Genomic DNA, 23,671 nt, shown 5'->3' with positions numbered 1-23,671 from the left:
TAGACCTCAATGGGCCTGGCTTCCTGTGACCTTTTGGCCACTCCTTGGGAAGCCTTGTTTGTGAGAGTTCTCCAGAGCTTTCGTTGAAATGAGCTTCCTCACCATTTAATGGTTCCTGAAGGAATGGAAACCCACAGTGCCTCCAACTTCATCCTTTAAAAATGGCTAGCTAGATAAATACCATGACATTTTTGAAATTCCCATGACCAGGTGGCACTGGAGAACCTTTGGATGTCCTGTTGCTGATCATGAGTGTACCAGACAGTGCCTTGATTGACTGGGTTTCATGAAAATGGTGTAGAACAGAGATGCCAGTGAGTTGGGGCCTGCTGAGTAGTGGGCCTAGAGCAGTGGTGTGCAGGTGTGTGATAGAACATCTGTGGTGGGGCCATGTGGATCTGCCATTGGCTTCCAAATGGCTTGTGACTGACATGGTGCAGCGAGCAGACCCTTCTATGTAAAGGCATCTTGTTATATGGAGAGGTTTCAGGGCAATGTTCAGAATCAGGTTGCTATGGTCAAGGGGGCAAGCTCTGTGGGATAGAAGCCTGGCTGGTGCATTCTCCTAGGACCTTGACCCACCACACGTGACAGAACTCCCTCCAGCACTGTGTCCCAGTTGAACTCCTTGTATTTCCTGAAGCAAATTCCAAACTCCCAGTGCAGCAGCAAGAAACACCACGAAAAGTGGAGGATGACCAAATGGCTTCACAGTCCACACAGGGAGACACTTAGACCCCAGTGGCCACAGTTTACCTGCAAAGAGAGAATTCAGCACTTCTGCCTCATGTTCATTGGAAAATCAGAAACCATGTCCTCCAGGTCACATAGATGCAGACCTGGTTTGATGGTCTCACTACAAAGGAAGCTAAAGCTCCTGACAACAACATATATTTCAAGTGCCCAACCTCAGAAGCAGTTTCTCACGAAGTCTTTAGGCCAGCAGAGCTCCACGTTTGTGGAGTGTTTACCCTGTCCCTTACTCATGGAAAGTAGTCTACCACCTCCAAGGTTGTGAACTCCTGAGCATTTTCCATTCCACATATGTATTCACAGCATTTCTAACTCTTCTCCTCAAATTGTGTCTTACTTATTGTGAAGGTAATGTCAAGGCAATGTTCTGGATGAGAGTGGGAAGATTTTTTTGTAGCACATATTGGCCTACACATTGGATTCATTTTCCTATTTTCCGTTCGAAATACTGAATCCCTGACACTAACCCATACCCTACTAGATTGTGACTACGAATACTAATATGATGGAGAAAAATAACTCAAACAGAATAGAAATACAGGCAGTTCAGAGGAGGCCTGGTGTATAGTTGGACTGGCCTTTGGCATTATAAAGGGTAGGTGTTATAAATCTAGTCCAATTTAGTAGAAATAGTTCTCCATGTGTTTTGAATGTTAACAAATATGTGAATTCCTGTCTCCCTTTCTCTGTAGCCTATTCAGCAACATGCATTTTTACATGCACATATAAAATCCTACCTCCTATCCCACGTCCATTCTTGTGAGGTGGCTGACTTGGCAGATACAAACTGTGAGAAGAGATCACTCCTCCTAAACGCTGTTGGAACTGAAAATTCAACCTCCAGGTGAGCTTCCCACATGAAAAACATGATACATAAATACATGTTCAGTAAAATAAATATTTTTGGATCTGTGGATGATAAATATTTCATGATGAATTTCGATTGGCATATATATTTCTACTCTTTAATGTCTGTGTTTGTGTGTGTGTTTTTCTTTTGTGTATATATATATATATATATATATATATATATATATATATATATATATACATATACACACACACACACACACATACACACACTCTCCAGATTTTTCAAAATATGAAATGTATGTGTCATATTATATACTCCCTAAATTCATTCATGTTCATATATGTGGATTTATAATCAACTTTTCACAAGATTATTCTCAGAAATAGTCATCCACCTGAAATACATATTTGTTTCCTAGTGCTGAAATCCTAATATTTCTACAGTAACTGACCCAGTTTAACATGAATGCAAGTAGATTCCTATGGGACATGATGTGTATTTTGACGTTCATTTTTATTCAACACTGGTACATTACTATTTCTTCAGTTGATGCACATCATAGGATATGTATTTCATCCTCAAGTTCACAAATTTCTAGGCATTCATTTCCCTTTCAATCACTTCCTGCTTCAGAACACATGTATTCCTCCACGTTTCTTGACTGGTCTTTTCATGAGACTTCTTTCCAAACACATTCTTTTCCATTTCCATAATCCCTTGTGAAGCAAAACTCACACCCCCTTCATGGTAAACCATAACCCCAATATCACCATTAGATGTATAACTGGTTAGAATGAATGGTTGTGTATCAATATTAGATTTCCTATATATTTTCAGATATCAATGCAATCCATTATTTAAATTGGAACCTGTTATACTATTTATTCACAGTATGGTCTATTCATGCATTATCTCTATATTCATAGACCCAGGGTACACCTATTTGTACCCCCAAAGGCTAATTTATATGTCTTCAACATATTACTCCCAGAAATGGTGGAAGAAACACTCATGTCACCTGATCTACATATACATTTTATCACAGTGATATTCTGGACACAAAATGCAAAGGTCACACTTATGATTGCACCAACGCCTCATTGGAAAGTGAGCATGGATTACTAAAAACATCCTTGTCCAGGTTGCCTAATGCTCTCAAATGTCAATGCTATTGGTGACTACACATTTGTTTCTTCCTAAGATGATATATTCAACCTCAACCCTGTTGAAAATGTCTAATCCACTCACTCACTTTATACTTTGCCTGATTTCCTAATGTCTCTATTGATATCTGCTTTCCTACATATGTTCCCCAGTTCATCATTGTGACTGACTCTTCACATGTGCTGACGTTTACATTCACTCTCTAACCGACACCCTATTGCTAAAGAACTTTTGGTCCAAATTGCATACTCACTCTTCTTCCAAAACTTACCAACTATCTTCCTAATCCTACCTACTATCCCTTTTTGACTGGATGTTCTCTTCTACATTCAATCATCCAAGGTACAAGGTCCTATGCCATTGTGTACCGATTTATCTGAGACATCTGTGCAGAAAGTCATTCAAAGCTAAGTATCCCAATCAAGGGCCCAATGCCCTTCTGGCCTTCAAATCTTACTTGGATTTCTGTTTTCATACATATATTTCACCTATATATTATTATAAATATCCCAGGTTCCCAATACCATTCTTCATCCAGCAGAGTGATTCCTAAGCCACATCAAACAGGTTCTTAACCCTAACCATACACTGTTCCCTCAATCTAACTTTACAGAAGAGCAGGGACAGAGTGGGTCTTACAATACAGGAATGTGGGGGATCTTCCACCTGCTGAGAACCTCAAAGGTCCATGCAGAAATGATCCCTGGAGAAGATGTAGGCAGCTATGAAGGACCTGAGAGAGCAGAAGTCATCTTCCATGGCAAACAACCTGGTCAGGATGAAGGGATGTGTCTGAATGAGCCTCTCTCTTCTTAATGTAGACAAGATGGACCAAAGCAGGCCTGTGTGGAGAGCTGTTCCTTGGTGCCTATGGTTGATATTCCATTCTAACTTGTGAAAGTGTCACAGGAAGGAGGGGCAGCCTCCATCTCATGGGAGCCTTGGAAGCAACTGTTAGGACACAGTGGTTGCCAAGGCAGTGACCTCATTCAGTTCCTGAAGGAAGTGACCTCACCTCATTTCCTTGGTGATGGAACTCTCTGAACTTGGGATCCAGGAAGCCAGGCACCCAGAGCCAGTCCCAGTCCCAGTCCCAGTGGGCTCACTTGTTTGGATTTACCAAGGACAGAGTCAGTCTTTCTTGGTACCCACTGAGGTGAGGATTGCCAAATGCCAGGAAAGCTCTGCAGAAGGGCCTTTCCTGAGAAAGCAGGTAGTGGCTCACCGCTGGCTCCTGACAACTTCACAGAGTTGGCCAAGGAGGCCAGATGTGAGACAGGACAGGCCCTTTCGGGGGAACATAGTATGGCCCACCAGTCAGACGACACTCCGGGTAGTCACAGACCAACTTGGAAGGAGGTGCCTTTGTGGGTGTGGGTGTGAGTTTGTGGTTTTGTCTCATGTTCTGAGAATAGGTAGGAAAGGCGGTTTGTTTGGGTTGGAGTGGACTGTTTCTAGTAAGGCTTTTGACAAGGCGAGTGTTTCTATGTTTGTGTATCCCACTGTGTCCCTGGTTGTAGACATTAGAAAAGAGAATGCATCAATGGATGTGTCCTGTCTAGTAGAAAGCTTCCCAGCATTCATCCTGCCCAATTTATGAATGGACTGCGGCTTGCCTTATGGATGGGCAACGCCTACTATCTTCCTAAGTTCCTGTTTTCTTCCTGAATTCTGGCCACTCTCCAGAATAGGCTCATGGTTTTGTGTCCAAGATATGTACCACCTCCAAGCTCGGTGACATGGCCATGTACTGGATAGTTGAAAGAAATGGTGAGCATCTCAGAAAACTCAGATATCAGTGTGATCAGTAAAGTCTCCCTAGAGAAACCCTGCTTTGGGCCTTTGGCTTACCTATCCTTTTGTGGCCCTGAATGTCAGGAAGGCCTTTGCCTCAGGGCACCCCTTTGTGAAGCCTGAAGAAAACAGTTTTCAAATGGAAATGAATGGGCATCACCTGTGGCTCTTTGCTTAATTGCTTTGCAAAGGGATGTGTCTGAATCAGCCTCTTGGCCCTGTGTGAGGCTGTGGCTTACATTGTCAGCACCTGATGGATCCAAAGAAAGATCCCATGCGTGCATCCAAGGCCAAATTGGCACAAAAGCAGTCATCCTGGATGAGGTCTCTCGCCTTCCTCTGTAAGGTTCCTGACCTCCATCAAGTGAGAATAGGGATCCTTTGTGTCAAATGAGTCCTTCAAAGCCATGCAGAGGCTAGCCCATAGGTGCTTGGGTTTTCTCATGACTCCAGTTCACACAAAGAATCTATACCCGGCAGTCAGTAGGCCTCCAATTGGAGAAGTAGAGCAGTATTAAAGGCAGGCCTATTTGATCACTCCAGGTCCAAAGGAAGGGTGTCCAGGCCACCCTGACATTAGGCAAATGAGAGGCAAGGGAGCTTATTGTGGACACTGTCTTGGGCTGTGCCCCTCATGGAAACCTCCAGCCAGAGGTCATGATGAGTGTCTGTATGGAAGAAGATGAGGGCCATGTGGCAGTGTTTTGGTTTGAATTGTGGTGTGGCAGTGGGAAGAGATGACTGGGTCCACCTGGGCTTGAACTCTGGTGTGATTCCCCTTGGAGACTGAGTTCTGGAACTGACCTCAGAGAAGTATTGCCGTGAATTGTGTCGGGATGTTAGGAGGCCACGCATGAGAGTCGCCCTTGGAAACTGAGATCTAGGCCCAGGCTGGCTTTCCACAGAGCACTGGGAATCTCAGCCCGGATATCACATGATTTTATTCTTAAAGACCTGGCAGCCATCGTGGAGAGTCCAAACACACGTGGACCTCACATTGTAGACCTCAATGGGCCTGGCTTCCTGTGACCTTTTGGCCACTCCTTGGGAAGCCTTGTTTGTGAGAGTTCTCCAGAGCTTTCGTTGAAATGAGCTTCCTCACCATTTAATGGTTCCTGAAGGAATGGAAACCCACAGTGCCTCCAACTTCATCCTTTAAAAATGGCTAGCTAGATAAATACCATGACATTTTTGAAATTCCCATGACCAGGTGGCACTGGAGAACCTTTGGATGTCCTGTTGCTGATCATGAGTGTACCAGACAGTGCCTTGATTGACTGGGTTTCATGAAAATGGTGTAGAACAGAGATGCCAGTGAGTTGGGGCCTGCTGAGTAGTGGGCCTAGAGCAGTGGTGTGCAGGTGTGTGATAGAACATCTGTGGTGGGGCCATGTGGATCTGCCATTGGCTTCCAAATGGCTTGTGACTGACATGGTGCAGCGAGCAGACCCTTCTATGTAAAGGCATCTTGTTATATGGAGAGGTTTCAGGGCAATGTTCAGAATCAGGTTGCTATGGTCAAGGGGGCAAGCTCTGTGGGATAGAAGCCTGGCTGGTGCATTCTCCTAGGACCTTGACCCACCACACGTGACAGAACTCCCTCCAGCACTGTGTCCCAGTTGAACTCCTTGTATTTCCTGAAGCAAATTCCAAACTCCCAGTGCAGCAGCAAGAAACACCACGAAAAGTGGAGGATGACCAAATGGCTTCACAGTCCACACAGGGAGACACTTAGACCCCAGTGGCCACAGTTTACCTGCAAAGAGAGAATTCAGCACTTCTGCCTCATGTTCATTGGAAAATCAGAAACCATGTCCTCCAGGTCACATAGATGCAGACCTGGTTTGATGGTCTCACTACAAAGGAAGCTAAAGCTCCTGACAACAACATATATTTCAAGTGCCCAACCTCAGAAGCAGTTTCTCACGAAGTCTTTAGGCCAGCAGAGCTCCACGTTTGTGGAGTGTTTACCCTGTCCCTTACTCATGGAAAGTAGTCTACCACCTCCAAGGTTGTGAACTCCTGAGCATTTTCCATTCCACATATGTATTCACAGCATTTCTAACTCTTCTCCTCAAATTGTGTCTTACTTATTGTGAAGGTAATGTCAAGGCAATGTTCTGGATGAGAGTGGGAAGATTTTTTTGTAGCACATATTGGCCTACACATTGGATTCATTTTCCTATTTTCCGTTCGAAATACTGAATCCCTGACACTAACCCATACCCTACTAGATTGTGACTACGAATACTAATATGATGGAGAAAAATAACTCAAACAGAATAGAAATACAGGCAGTTCAGAGGAGGCCTGGTGTATAGTTGGACTGGCCTTTGGCATTATAAAGGGTAGGTGTTATAAATCTAGTCCAATTTAGTAGAAATAGTTCTCCATGTGTTTTGAATGTTAACAAATATGTGAATTCCTGTCTCCCTTTCTCTGTAGCCTATTCAGCAACATGCATTTTTACATGCACATATAGAATCCTACCTCCTATCCCACGTCCATTCTTGTGAGGTGGCTGACTTGGCAGATACAAACTGTGAGAAGAGATCACTCCTCCTAAACGCTGTTGGAACTGAAAATTCAACCTCCAGGTGAGCTTCCCACATGAACAACATGATACATAAATACATGTTCAGTAAAATAAATATTTTTGGATCTGTGGATGATAAATATTTCATGATGAATTTCGATTGGCATATATATTTCTACTCTTTAATGTCTGTGTTTGTGTGTGTGTTTTTCTTTTGTGTATATATATATATATATATATATATATATATATATATATATATATATATACATATACACACACACACACACACACATACACACACTCTCCAGATTTTTCAAAATATGAAATGTATGTGTCATATTATATACTCCCTAAATTCATTCATGTTCATATATGTGGATTTATAATCAACTTTTCACAAGATTATTCTCAGAAATAGTCATCCACCTGAAATACATATTTGTTTCCTAGTGCTGAAATCCTAATATTTCTACAGTAACTGACCCAGTTTAACATGAATGCAAGTAGATTCCTATGGGACATGATGTGTATTTTGACGTTCATTTTTATTCAACACTGGTACATTACTATTTCTTCAGTTGATGCACATCATAGGATATGTATTTCATCCTCAAGTTCACAAATTTCTAGGCATTCATTTCCCTTTCAATCACTTCCTGCTTCAGAACACATGTATTCCTCCACGTTTCTTGACTGGTCTTTTCATGAGACTTCTTTCCAAACACATTCTTTTCCATTTCCATAATCCCTTGTGAAGCAAAACTCACACCCCCTTCATGGTAAACCATAACCCCAATATCACCATTAGATGTATAACTGGTTAGAATGAATGGTTGTGTATCAATATTAGATTTCCTATATATTTTCAGATATCAATGCAATCCATTATTTAAATTGGAACCTGTTATACTATTTATTCACAGTATGGTCTATTCATGCATTATCTCTATATTCATAGACCCAGGGTACACCTATTTGTACCCCCAAAGGCTAATTTATATGTCTTCAACATATTACTCCCAGAAATGGTGGAAGAAACACTCATGTCACCTGATCTACATATACATTTTATCACAGTGATATTCTGGACACAAAATGCAAAGGTCACACTTATGATTGCACCAACGCCTCATTGGAAAGTGAGCATGGATTACTAAAAACATCCTTGTCCAGGTTGCCTAATGCTCTCAAATGTCAATGCTATTGGTGACTACACATTTGTTTCTTCCTAAGATGATATATTCAACCTCAACCCTGTTGAAAATGTCTAATCCACTCACTCACTTTATACTTTGCCTGATTTCCTAATGTCTCTATTGATATCTGCTTTCCTACATATGTTCCCCAGTTCATCATTGTGACTGACTCTTCACATGTGCTGACGTTTACATTCACTCTCTAACCGACACCCTATTGCTAAAGAACTTTTGGTCCAAATTGCATACTCACTCTTCTTCCAAAACTTACCAACTATCTTCCTAATCCTACCTACTATCCCTTTTTGACTGGATGTTCTCTTCTACATTCAATCATCCAAGGTACAAGGTCCTATGCCATTGTGTACCGATTTATCTGAGACATCTGTGCAGAAAGTCATTCAAAGCTAAGTATCCCAATCAAGGGCCCAATGCCCTTCTGGCCTTCAAATCTTACTTGGATTTCTGTTTTCATACATATATTTCACCTATATATTATTATAAATATCCCAGGTTCCCAATACCATTCTTCATCCAGCAGAGTGATTCCTAAGCCACATCAAACAGGTTCTTAACCCTAACCATACACTGTTCCCTCAATCTAACTTTACAGAAGAGCAGGGACAGAGTGGGTCTTACAATACAGGAATGTGGGGGATCTTCCACCTGCTGAGAACCTCAAAGGTCCATGCAGAAATGATCCCTGGAGAAGATGTAGGCAGCTATGAAGGACCTGAGAGAGCAGAAGTCATCTTCCATGGCAAACAACCTGGTCAGGATGAAGGGATGTGTCTGAATGAGCCTCTCTCTTCTTAATGTAGACAAGATGGACCAAAGCAGGCCTGTGTGGAGAGCTGTTCCTTGGTGCCTATGGTTGATATTCCATTCTAACTTGTGAAAGTGTCACAGGAAGGAGGGGCAGCCTCCATCTCATGGGAGCCTTGGAAGCAACTGTTAGGACACAGTGGTTGCCAAGGCAGTGACCTCATTCAGTTCCTGAAGGAAGTGACCTCACCTCACTTCCTTGGTGATGGAACTCTCTGAACTTGGGATCCAGGAAGCCAGGCACCCAGAGCCAGTCCCAGTCCCAGTCCCAGTGGGCTCACTTGTTTGGATTTACCAAGGACAGAGTCAGTCTTTCTTGGTACCCACTGAGGTGAGGATTGCCAAATGCCAGGAAAGCTCTGCAGAGGGGCCTTTCCTGAGAAAGCAGGTAGTGGCTCACCGCTGGCTCCTGACAACTTCACAGAGTTGGCCAAGGAGGCCAGATGTGAGACAGGACAGGCCCTTTCGGGGGAACATAGTATGGCCCACCAGTCAGACGACACTCCGGGTAGTCACAGACCAACTTGGAAGGAGGTGCCTTTGTGGGTGTGGGTGTGAGTTTGTGGTTTTGTCTCATGTTCTGAGAATAGGTAGGAAAGGCGGTTTGTTTGGGTTGGAGTGGACTGTTTCTAGTAAGGCTTTTGACAAGGCGAGTGTTTCTATGTTTGTGTATCCCACTGTGTCCCTGGTTGTAGACATTAGAAAAGAGAATGCATCAATGGATGTGTCCTGTCTAGTAGAAAGCTTCCCAGCATTCATCCTGCCCAATTTATGAATGGACTGCGGCTTGCCTTATGGATGGGCAACGCCTACTATCTTCCTAAGTTCCTGTTTTCTTCCTGAATTCTGGCCACTCTCCAGAATAGGCTCATGGTTTTGTGTCCAAGATATGTACCACCTCCAAGCTCGGTGACATGGCCATGTACTGGATAGTTGAAAGAAATGGTGAGCATCTCAGAAAACTCAGATATCAGTGTGATCAGTAAAGTCTCCCTAGAGAAACCCTGCTTTGGGCCTTTGGCTTACCTATCCTTTTGTGGCCCTGAATGTCAGGAAGGCCTTTGCCTCAGGGCACCCCTTTGTGAAGCCTGAAGAAAACAGTTTTCAAATGGAAATGAATGGGCATCACCTGTGGCTCTTTGCTTAATTGCTTTGCAAAGGGATGTGTCTGAATCAGCCTCTTGGCCCTGTGTGAGGCTGTGGCTTACATTGTCAGCACCTGATGGATCCAAAGAAAGATCCCATGCGTGCATCCAAGGCCAAATTGGCACAAAAGCAGTCATCCTGGATGAGGTCTCTCGCCTTCCTCTGTAAGGTTCCTGACCTCCATCAAGTGAGAATAGGGATCCTTTGTGTCAAATGAGTCCTTCAAAGCCATGCAGAGGCTAGCCCATAGGTGCTTGGGTTTTCTCATGACTCCAGTTCACACAAAGAATCTATACCCGGCAGTCAGTAGGCCTCCAATTGGAGAAGTAGAGCAGTATTAAAGGCAGGCCTATTTGATCACTCCAGGTCCAAAGGAAGGGTGTCCAGGCCACCCTGACATTAGGCAAATGAGAGGCAAGGGAGCTTATTGTGGACACTGTCTTGGGCTGTGCCCCTCATGGAAACCTCCAGCCAGAGGTCATGATGAGTGTCTGTATGGAAGAAGATGAGGGCCATGTGGCAGTGTTTTGGTTTGAATTGTGGTGTGGCAGTGGGAAGAGATGACTGGGTCCACCTGGGCTTGAACTCTGGTGTGATTCCCCTTGGAGACTGAGTTCTGGAACTGACCTCAGAGAAGTATTGCCGTGAATTGTGTCGGGATGTTAGGAGGCCACGCATGAGAGTCGCCCTTGGAAACTGAGATCTAGGCCCAGGCTGGCTTTCCACAGAGCACTGGGAATCTCAGCCCGGATATCACATGATTTTATTCTTAAAGACCTGGCAGCCATCGTGGAGAGTCCAAACACACGTGGACCTCACATTGTAGACCTCAATGGGCCTGGCTTCCTGTGACCTTTTGGCCACTCCTTGGGAAGCCTTGTTTGTGAGAGTTCTCCAGAGCTTTCGTTGAAATGAGCTTCCTCACCATTTAATGGTTCCTGAAGGAATGGAAACCCACAGTGCCTCCAACTTCATCCTTTAAAAATGGCTAGCTAGATAAATACCATGACATTTTTGAAATTCCCATGACCAGGTGGCACTGGAGAACCTTTGGATGTCCTGTTGCTGATCATGAGTGTACCAGACAGTGCCTTGATTGACTGGGTTTCATGAAAATGGTGTAGAACAGAGATGCCAGTGAGTTGGGGCCTGCTGAGTAGTGGGCCTAGAGCAGTGGTGTGCAGGTGTGTGATAGAACATCTGTGGTGGGGCCATGTGGATCTGCCATTGGCTTCCAAATGGCTTGTGACTGACATGGTGCAGCGAGCAGACCCTTCTATGTAAAGGCATCTTGTTATATGGAGAGGTTTCAGGGCAATGTTCAGAATCAGGTTGCTATGGTCAAGGGGGCAAGCTCTGTGGGATAGAAGCCTGGCTGGTGCATTCTCCTAGGACCTTGACCCACCACACGTGACAGAACTCCCTCCAGCACTGTGTCCCAGTTGAACTCCTTGTATTTCCTGAAGCAAATTCCAAACTCCCAGTGCAGCAGCAAGAAACACCACGAAAAGTGGAGGATGACCAAATGGCTTCACAGTCCACACAGGGAGACACTTAGACCCCAGTGGCCACAGTTTACCTGCAAAGAGAGAATTCAGCACTTCTGCCTCATGTTCATTGGAAAATCAGAAACCATGTCCTCCAGGTCACATAGATGCAGACCTGGTTTGATGGTCTCACTACAAAGGAAGCTAAAGCTCCTGACAACAACATATATTTCAAGTGCCCAACCTCAGAAGCAGTTTCTCACGAAGTCTTTAGGCCAGCAGAGCTCCACGTTTGTGGAGTGTTTACCCTGTCCCTTACTCATGGAAAGTAGTCTACCACCTCCAAGGTTGTGAACTCCTGAGCATTTTCCATTCCACATATGTATTCACAGCATTTCTAACTCTTCTCCTCAAATTGTGTCTTACTTATTGTGAAGGTAATGTCAAGGCAATGTTCTGGATGAGAGTGGGAAGATTTTTTTGTAGCACATATTGGCCTACACATTGGATTCATTTTCCTATTTTCCGTTCGAAATACTGAATCCCTGACACTAACCATACCCTACTAGATTGTGACTACGAATACTAATATGATGGAGAAAAATAACTCAAACAGAATAGAAATACAGGCAGTTCAGAGGAGGCCTGGTGTATAGTTGGACTGGCCTTTGGCATTATAAAGGGTAGGTGTTATAAATCTAGTCCAATTTAGTAGAAATAGTTCTCCATGTGTTTTGAATGTTAACAAATATGTGAATTCCTGTCTCCCTTTCTCTGTAGCCTATTCAGCAACATGCATTTTTACATGCACATATAGAATCCTACCTCCTATCCCACGTCCATTCTTGTGAGGTGGCTGACTTGGCAGATACAAACTGTGAGAAGAGATCACTCCTCCTAAACGCTGTTGGAACTGAAAATTCAACCTCCAGGTGAGCTTCCCACATGAACAACATGATACATAAATACATGTTCAGTAAAATAAATATTTTTGGATCTGTGGATGATAAATATTTCATGATGAATTTCGATTGGCATATATATTTCTACTCTTTAATGTCTGTGTTTGTGTGTGTGTTTTTCTTTTGTGTATATATATATATATATATATATATATATATATATATATATATATATATACATATACACACACACACACACACATACACACACTCTCCAGATTTTTCAAAATATGAAATGTATGTGTCATATTATATACTCCCTAAATTCATTCATGTTCATATATGTGGATTTATAATCAACTTTTCACAAGATTATTCTCAGAAATAGTCATCCACCTGAAATACATATTTGTTTCCTAGTGCTGAAATCCTAATATTTCTACAGTAACTGACCCAGTTTAACATGAATGCAAGTAGATTCCTATGGGACATGATGTGTATTTTGACGTTCATTTTTATTCAACACTGGTACATTACTATTTCTTCAGTTGATGCACATCATAGGATATGTATTTCATCCTCAAGTTCACAAATTTCTAGGCATTCATTTCCCTTTCAATCACTTCCTGCTTCAGAACACATGTATTCCTCCACGTTTCTTGACTGGTCTTTTCATGAGACTTCTTTCCAAACACATTCTTTTCCATTTCCATAATCCCTTGTGAAGCAAAACTCACACCCCCTTCATGGTAAACCATAACCCCAATATCACCATTAGATGTATAACTGGTTAGAATGAATGGTTGTGTATCAATATTAGATTTCCTATATATTTTCAGATATCAATGCAATCCATTATTTAAATTGGAACCTGTTATACTATTTATTCACAGTATGGTCTATTCATGCATTATCTCTATATTCATAGACCCAGGGTACACCTATTTGTACCCCCAAAGGCTAATTTATATGTCTTCAACATATTACTCCCAGAAATGGTGGAAGAAACACTCATGTCACCTGATCTACATATACATTTTATCACAGTGATATTCTGGACACAAAATGCAAAGGTCACACTTATGATTGCACCAACGCCTCATTGGAAAGTGAGCATGGATTACTAAAAACATCCTTGTCCAGGTTGCCTAATGCTCTCAAATGTCAATGCTATTGGTGACTACACATTTGTTTCTTCCTAAGATGATATATTCAACCTCAACCCTGTTGAAAATGTCTAATCCACTCACTCACTTTATACTTTGCCTGATTTCCTAATGTCTCTATTGATATCTGCTTTCCTACATATGTTCCCCAGTTCATCATTGTGACTGACTCTTCACATGTGCTGACGTTTACATTCACTCTCTAACCGACACCCTATTGCTAAAGAACTTTTGGTCCAAATTGCATACTCACTCTTCTTCCAAAACTTACCAACTATCTTCCTAATCCTACCTACTATCCCTTTTTGACTGGATGTTCTCTTCTACATTCAATCATCCAAGGTACAAGGTCCTATGCCATTGTGTACCGATTTATCTGAGACATCTGTGCAGAAAGTCATTCAAAGCTAAGTATCCCAATCAAGGGCCCAATGCCCTTCTGGCCTTCAAATCTTACTTGGATTTCTGTTTTCATACATATATTTCACCTATATATTATTATAAATATCCCAGGTTCCCAATACCATTCTTCATCCAGCAGAGTGATTCCTAAGCCACATCAAACAGGTTCTTAACCCTAACCATACACTGTTCCCTCAATCTAACTTTACAGAAGAGCAGGGACAGAGTGGGTCTTACAATACAGGAATGTGGGGGATCTTCCACCTGCTGAGAACCTCAAAGGTCCATGCAGAAATGATCCCTGGAGAAGATGTAGGCAGCTATGAAGGACCTGAGAGAGCAGAAGTCATCTTCCATGGCAAACAACCTGGTCAGGATGAAGGGATGTGTCTGAATGAGCCTCTCTCTTCTTAATGTAGACAAGATGGACCAAAGCAGGCCTGTGTGGAGAGCTGTTCCTTGGTGCCTATGGTTGATATTCCATTCTAACTTGTGAAAGTGTCACAGGAAGGAGGGGCAGCCTCCATCTCATGGGAGCCTTGGAAGCAACTGTTAGGACACAGTGGTTGCCAAGGCAGTGACCTCATTCAGTTCCTGAAGGAAGTGACCTCACCTCACTTCCTTGGTGATGGAACTCTCTGAACTTGGGATCCAGGAAGCCAGGCACCCAGAGCCAGTCCCAGTCCCAGTCCCAGTGGGCTCACTTGTTTGGATTTACCAAGGACAGAGTCAGTCTTTCTTGGTACCCACTGAGGTGAGGATTGCCAAATGCCAGGAAAGCTCTGCAGAGGGGCCTTTCCTGAGAAAGCAGGTAGTGGCTCACCGCTGGCTCCTGACAACTTCACAGAGTTGGCCAAGGAGGCCAGATGTGAGACAGGACAGGCCCTTTCGGGGGAACATAGTATGGCCCACCAGTCAGACGACACTCCGGGTAGTCACAGACCAACTTGGAAGGAGGTGCCTTTGTGGGTGTGGGTGTGAGTTTGTGGTTTTGTCTCATGTTCTGAGAATAGGTAGGAAAGGCGGTTTGTTTGGGTTGGAGTGGACTGTTTCTAGTAAGGCTTTTGACAAGGCGAGTGTTTCTATGTTTGTGTATCCCACTGTGTCCCTGGTTGTAGACATTAGAAAAGAGAATGCATCAATGGATGTGTCCTGTCTAGTAGAAAGCTTCCCAGCATTCATCCTGCCCAATTTATGAATGGACTGCGGCTTGCCTTATGGATGGGCAACGCCTACTATCTTCCTAAGTTCCTGTTTTCTTCCTGAATTCTGGCCACTCTCCAGAATAGGCTCATGGTTTTGTGTCCAAGATATGTACCACCTCCAAGCTCGGTGACATGGCCATGTACTGGATAGTTGAAAGAAATGGTGAGCATCTCAGAAAACTCAGATATCAGTGTGATCAGTAAAGTCTCCCTAGAGAAACCCTGCTTTGGGCCTTTGGCTTACCTATCCTTTTGTGGCCCTGAATGTCAGGAAGGCCTTTGCCTCAGGGCACCCCTTTGTGAAGCCTGAAGAAAACAGTTTTCAAATGGAAATGAATGGGCATCACCTGTGGCTCTTTGCTTAATTGCTTTGCAAAGGGATGTGTCTGAATCAGCCTCTTGGCCCTGTGTGAGGCTGTGGCTTACATTGTCAGCACCTGATGGATCCAAAGAAAGATCCCATGCGTGCATCCAAGGCCAAATTGGCACAAAAGCAGTCATCCTGGATGAGGTCTCTCGCCTTCCTCTGTAAGGTTCCTGACCTCCATCAAGTGAGAATAGGGATCCTTTGTGTCAAATGAGTCCTTCAAAGCCATGCAGAGGCTAGCCCATAGGTGCTTGGGTTTTCTCATGACTCCAGTTCACACAAAGAATCTATACCCGGCAGTCAGTAGGCCTCCAATTGGAGAAGTAGAGCAGTATTAAAGGCAGGCCTATTTGATCACTCCAGGTCCAAAGGAAGGGTGTCCAGGCCACCCTGACATTAGGCAAATGAGAGGCAAGGGAGCTTATTGTGGACACTGTCTTGGGCTGTGCCCCTCATGGAAACCTCCAGCCAGAGGTCATGATGAGTGTCTGTATGGAAGAAGATGAGGGCCATGTGGCAGTGTTTTGGTTTGAATTGTGGTGTGGCAGTGGGAAGAGATGACTGGGTCCACCTGGGCTTGAACTCTGGTGTGATTCCCCTTGGAGACTGAGTTCTGGAACTGACCTCAGAGAAGTATTGCCGTGAATTGTGTCGGGATGTTAGGAGGCCACGCATGAGAGTCGCCCTTGGAAACTGAGATCTAGGCCCAGGCTGGCTTTCCACAGAGCACTGGGAATCTCAGCCCGGATATCACATGATTTTATTCTTAAAGACCTGGCAGCCATCGTGGAGAGTCCAAACACACGTGGACCTCACATTGTAGACCTCAATGGGCCTGGCTTCCTGTGACCTTTTGGCCACTCCTTGGGAAGCCTTGTTTGTGAGAGTTCTCCAGAGCTTTCGTTGAAATGAGCTTCCTCACCATTTAATGGTTCCTGAAGGAATGGAAACCCACATCCTTTAAAAATGGCTAGCTAGATAAATACCATGACATTTTTGAAATTCCCATGACCAGGTGGCACTGGAGAACCTTTGGATGTCCTGTTGCTGATCATGAGTGTACCAGACAGTGCCTTGATTGACTGGGTTTCATGAAAATGGTGTAGAACAGAGATGCCAGTGAGTTGGGGCCTGCTGAGTAGTGGGCCTAGAGCAGTGGTGTGCAGGTGTGTGATAGAACATCTGTGGTGGGGCCATGTGGATCTGCCATTGGCTTCCAAATGGCTTGTGACTGACATGGTGCAGCGAGCAGACCCTTCTATGTAAAGGCATCTTGTTATATGGAGAGGTTTCAGGGCAATGTTCAGAATCAGGTTGCTATGGTCAAGGGGGCAAGCTCTGTGGGATAGAAGCCTGGCTGGTGCATTCTCCTAGGACCTTGACCCACCACACGTGACAGAACTCCCTCCAGCACTGTGTCCCAGTTGAACTCCTTGTATTTCCTGAAGCAAATTCCAAACTCCCAGTGCAGCAGCAAGAAACACCACGAAAAGTGGAGGATGACCAAATGGCTTCACAGTCCACACAGGGAGACACTTAGACCCCAGTGGCCACAGTTTACCTGCAAAGAGAGAATTCAGCACTTCTGCCTCATGTTCATTGGAAAATCAGAAACCATGTCCTCCAGGTCACATAGATGCAGACCTGGTTTGATGGTCTCACTACAAAGGAAGCTAAAGCTCCTGACAACAACATATATTTCAAGTGCCCAACCTCAGAAGCAGTTTCTCACGAAGTCTTTAGGCCAGCAGAGCTCCACGTTTGTGGAGTGTTTACCCTGTCCCTTACTCATGGAAAGTAGTCTACCACCTCCAAGGTTGTGAACTCCTGAGCATTTTCCATTCCACATATGTATTCACAGCATTTCTAACTCTTCTCCTCAAATTGTGTCTTACTTATTGTGAAGGTAATGTCAAGGCAATGTTCTGGATGAGAGTGGGAAGATTTTTTTGTAGCACATATTGGCCTACACATTGGATTCATTTTCCTATTTTCCGTTCGAAATACTGAATCCCTGACACTAACCCATACCCTACTAGATTGTGACTACGAATACTAATATGATGGAGAAAAATAACTCAAACAGAATAGAAATACAGGCAGTTCAGAGGAGGCCTGGTGTATAGTTGGACTGGCCTTTGGCATTATAAAGGGTAGGTGTTATAAATCTAGTCCAATTTAGTAGAAATAGTTCTCCATGTGTTTTGAATGTTAACAAATATGTGAATTCCTGTCTCCCTTTCTCTGTAGCCTATTCAGCAACATGCATTTTTACATGCACATATAGAATCCTACCTCCTATCCCACGTCCATTCTTGTGAGGTGGCTGACTTGGCAGATACAAACTGTGAGAAGAGATCACTCCTCCTAAACGCTGTTGGAACTGAAAATTCAACCTCCAGGTGAGCTTCCCACATGAACAACATGATACATAAATACATGTTCAGTAAAATAAATATTTTTGGATCTGTGGATGATAAATATTTCATGATGAATTTCGATTGGCATATATATTTCTACTCTTTAATGTCTGTGTTTGTGTGTGTGCGTTTTTCTTTTGTGTATATATATATATATATATATATATATATATATATATATATATATATATATATACATATACACACACACACACACACATACACACACTCTCCAGATTTTTCAAAATATGAAATGTATGTGTCATATTATATACTCCCTAAATTCATTCATGTTCATATATGTGGATTTATAATCAACTTTTCACAAGATTATTCTCAGAAATAGTCATCCACCTGAAATACATATTTGTTTCCTAGTGCTGAAATCCTAATATTTCTACAGTAACTGACCCAGTTTAACATGAATGCAAGTAGATTCCTATGGGACATGATGTGTATTTTGACGTTCATTTTTATTCAACACTGGTACATTACTATTTCTTCAGTTGATGCACATCATAGGATATGTATTTCATCCTCAAGTTCACAAATTTCTAGGCATTCATTTCCCTTTCAATCACTTCCTGCTTCAGAACACATGTATTCCTCCACGTTTCTTGACTGGTCTTTTCATGAGACTTCTTTCCAAACACATTCTTTTCCATTTCCATAATCCCTTGTGAAGCAAAACTCACACCCCCTTCATGGTAAACCATAACCCCAATATCACCATTAGATGTATAACTGGTTAGAATGAATGGTTGTGTATCAATATTAGATTTCCTATATATTTTCAGATATCAATGCAATCCATTATTTAAATTGGAACCTGTTATACTATTTATTCACAGTATGGTCTATTCATGCATTATCTCTATATTCATAGACCCAGGGTACACCTATTTGTACCCCCAAAGGCTAATTTATATGTCTTCAACATATTACTCCCAGAAATGGTGGAAGAAACACTCATGTCACCTGATCTACATATACATTTTATCACAGTGATATTCTGGACACAAAATGCAAAGGTCACACTTATGATTGCACCAACGCCTCATTGGAAAGTGAGCATGGATTACTAAAAACATCCTTGTCCAGGTTGCCTAATGCTCTCAAATGTCAATGCTATTGGTGACTACACATTTGTTTCTTCCTAAGATGATATATTCAACCTCAACCCTGTTGAAAATGTCTAATCCACTCACTCACTTTATACTTTGCCTGATTTCCTAATGTCTCTATTGATATCTGCTTTCCTACATATGTTCCCCAGTTCATCATTGTGACTGACTCTTCACATGTGCTGACGTTTACATTCACTCTCTAACCGACACCCTATTGCTAAAGAACTTTTGGTCCAAATTGCATACTCACTCTTCTTCCAAAACTTACCAACTATCTTCCTAATCCTACCTACTATCCCTTTTTGACTGGATGTTCTCTTCTACATTCAATCATCCAAGGTACAAGGTCCTATGCCATTGTGTACCGATTTATCTGAGACATCTGTGCAGAAAGTCATTCAAAGCTAAGTATCCCAATCAAGGGCCCAATGCCCTTCTGGCCTTCAAATCTTACTTGGATTTCTGTTTTCATACATATATTTCACCTATATATTATTATAAATATCCCAGGTTCCCAATACCATTCTTCATCCAGCAGAGTGATTCCTAAGCCACATCAAACAGGTTCTTAACCCTAACCATACACTGTTCCCTCAATCTAACTTTACAGAAGAGCAGGGACAGAGTGGGTCTTACAATACAGGAATGTGGGGGATCTTCCACCTGCTGAGAACCTCAAAGGTCCATGCAGAAATGATCCCTGGAGAAGATGTAGGCAGCTATGAAGGACCTGAGAGAGCAGAAGTCATCTTCCATGGCAAACAACCTGGTCAGGATGAAGGGATGTGTCTGAATGAGCCTCTCTCTTCTTAATGTAGACAAGATGGACCAAAGCAGGCCTGTGTGGAGAGCTGTTCCTTGGTGCCTATGGTTGATATTCCATTCTAACTTGTGAAAGTGTCACAGGAAGGAGGGGCAGCCTCCATCTCATGGGAGCCTTGGAAGCAACTGTTAGGACACAGTGGTTGCCAAGGCAGTGACCTCATTCAGTTCCTGAAGGAAGTGACCTCACCTCACTTCCTTGGTGATGGAACTCTCTGAACTTGGGATCCAGGAAGCCAGGCACCCAGAGCCAGTCCCAGTCCCAGTCCCAGTGGGCTCACTTGTTTGGATTTACCAAGGACAGAGTCAGTCTTTCTTGGTACCCACTGAGGTGAGGATTGCCAAATGCCAGGAAAGCTCTGCAGAGGGGCCTTTCCTGAGAAAGCAGGTAGTGGCTCACCGCTGGCTCCTGACAACTTCACAGAGTTGGCCAAGGAGGCCAGATGTGAGACAGGACAGGCCCTTTCGGGGGAACATAGTATGGCCCACCAGTCAGACGACACTCCGGGTAGTCACAGACCAACTTGGAAGGAGGTGCCTTTGTGGGTGTGGGTGTGAGTTTGTGGTTTTGTCTCATGTTCTGAGAATAGGTAGGAAAGGCGGTTTGTTTGGGTTGGAGTGGACTGTTTCTAGTAAGGCTTTTGACAAGGCGAGTGTTTCTATGTTTGTGTATCCCACTGTGTCCCTGGTTGTAGACATTAGAAAAGAGAATGCATCAATGGATGTGTCCTGTCTAGTAGAAAGCTTCCCAGCATTCATCCTGCCCAATTTATGAATGGACTGCGGCTTGCCTTATGGATGGGCAACGCCTACTATCTTCCTAAGTTCCTGTTTTCTTCCTGAATTCTGGCCACTCTCCAGAATAGGCTCATGGTTTTGTGTCCAAGATATGTACCACCTCCAAGCTCGGTGACATGGCCATGTACTGGATAGTTGAAAGAAATGGTGAGCATCTCAGAAAACTCAGATATCAGTGTGATCAGTAAAGTCTCCCTAGAGAAACCCTGCTTTGGGCCTTTGGCTTACCTATCCTTTTGTGGCCCTGAATGTCAGGAAGGCCTTTGCCTCAGGGCACCCCTTTGTGAAGCCTGAAGAAAACAGTTTTCAAATGGAAATGAATGGGCATCACCTGTGGCTCTTTGCTTAATTGCTTTGCAAAGGGATGTGTCTGAATCAGCCTCTTGGCCCTGTGTGAGGCTGTGGCTTACATTGTCAGCACCTGATGGATCCAAAGAAAGATCCCATGCGTGCATCCAAGGCCAAATTGGCACAAAAGCAGTCATCCTGGATGAGGTCTCTCGCCTTCCTCTGTAAGGTTCCTGACCTCCATCAAGTGAGAATAGGGATCCTTTGTGTCAAATGAGTCCTTCAAAGCCATGCAGAGGCTAGCCCATAGGTGCTTGGGTTTTCTCATGACTCCAGTTCACACAAAGAATCTATACCCGGCAGTCAGTAGGCCTCCAATTGGAGAAGTAGAGCAGTATTAAAGGCAGGCCTATTTGATCACTCCAGGTCCAAAGGAAGGGTGTCCAGGCCACCCTGACATTAGGCAAATGAGAGGCAAGGGAGCTTATTGTGGACACTGTCTTGGGCTGTGCCCCTCATGGAAACCTCCAGCCAGAGGTCATGATGAGTGTCTGTATGGAAGAAGATGAGGGCCATGTGGCAGTGTTTTGGTTTGAATTGTGGTGTGGCAGTGGGAAGAGATGACTGGGTCCACCTGGGCTTGAACTCTGGTGTGATTCCCCTTGGAGACTGAGTTCTGGAACTGACCTCAGAGAAGTATTGCCGTGAATTGTGTCGGGATGTTAGGAGGCCACGCATGAGAGTCGCCCTTGGAAACTGAGATCTAGGCCCAGGCTGGCTTTCCACAGAGCACTGGGAATCTCAGCCCGGATATCACATGATTTTATTCTTAAAGACCTGGCAGCCATCGTGGAGAGTCCAAACACACGTGGACCTCACATTGTAGACCTCAATGGGCCTGGCTTCCTGTGACCTTTTGGCCACTCCTTGGGAAGCCTTGTTTGTGAGAGTTCTCCAGAGCTTTCGTTGAAATGAGCTTCCTCACCATTTAATGGTTCCTGAAGGAATGGAAACCCACAGTGCCTCCAACTTCATCCTTTAAAAATGGCTAGCTAGATAAATACCATGACATTTTTGAAATTCCCATGACCAGGTGGCACTGGAGAACCTTTGGATGTCCTTTTGCTGATCATGAGTGTACCAGACAGTGCCTTGATTGACTGGGTTTCATGAAAATGGTGTAGAACAGAGATGCCAGTGAGTTGGGGCCTGCTGAGTAGTGGGCCTAGAGCAGTGGTGTGCAGGTGTGTGATAGAACATCTGTGGTGGGGCCATGTGGATCTGCCATTGGCTTCCAAATGGCTTGTGACTGACATGGTGCAGCGAGCAGACCCTTCTATGTAAAGGCATCTTGTTATATGGAGAGGTTTCAGGGCAATGTTCAGAATCAGGTTGCTATGGTCAAGGGGGCAAGCTCTGTGGGATAGAAGCCTGGCTGGTGCATTCTCCTAGGACCTTGACCCACCACACGTGACAGAACTCCCTCCAGCACTGTGTCCCAGTTGAACTCCTTGTATTTCCTGAAGCAAATTCCAAACTCCCAGTGCAGCAGCAAGAAACACCACGAAAAGTGGAGGATGACCAAATGGCTTCACAGTCCACACAGGGAGACACTTAGACCCCAGTGGCCACAGTTTACCTGCAAAGAGAGAATTCAGCACTTCTGCCTCATGTTCATTGGAAAATCAGAAACCATGTCCTCCAGGTCACATAGATGCAGACCTGGTTTGATGGTCTCACTACAAAGGAAGCTAAAGCTCCTGACAACAACATATATTTCAAGTGCCCAACCTCAGAAGCAGTTTCTCACGAAGTCTTTAGGCCAGCAGAGCTCCACGTTTGTGGAGTGTTTACCCTGTCCCTTACTCATGGAAAGTAGTCTACCACCTCCAAGGTTGTGAACTCCTGAGCATTTTCCATTCCACATATGTATTCACAGCATTTCTAACTCTTCTCCTCAAATTGTGTCTTACTTATTGTGAAGGTAATGTCAAGGCAATGTTCTGGATGAGAGTGGGAAGATTTTTTTGTAGCACATATTGGCCTACACATTGGATTCATTTTCCTATTTTCCGTTCGAAATACTGAATCCCTGACACTCACCCATACCCTACTAGATTGTGACTACGAATACTAATATGATGGAGAAAAATAACTCAAACAGAATAGAAATACAGGCAGTTCAGAGGAGGCCTGGTGTATAGTTGGACTGGCCTTTGGCATTATAAAGGGTAGGTGTTATAAATCTAGTCCAATTTAGTAGAAATAGTTCTCCATGTGTTTTGAATGTTAACAAATATGTGAATTCCTGTCTCCCTTTCTCTGTAGCCTATTCAGCAACATGCATTTTTACATGCACATATAGAATCCTACCTCCTATCCCACGTCCATTCTTGTGAGGTGGCTGACTTGGCAGATACAAACTGTGAGAAGAGATCACTCCTCCTAAACGCTGT

Source organism: Spermophilus citellus, assembly GCF_964194105.1.
Source record: "Spermophilus citellus genome assembly, chromosome: 17".
In the NCBI taxonomy this organism is placed as follows: Eukaryota; Metazoa; Chordata; class Mammalia; order Rodentia; family Sciuridae; genus Spermophilus; species Spermophilus citellus.
Note: the sequence above shows the minus strand (reverse complement) of the source record.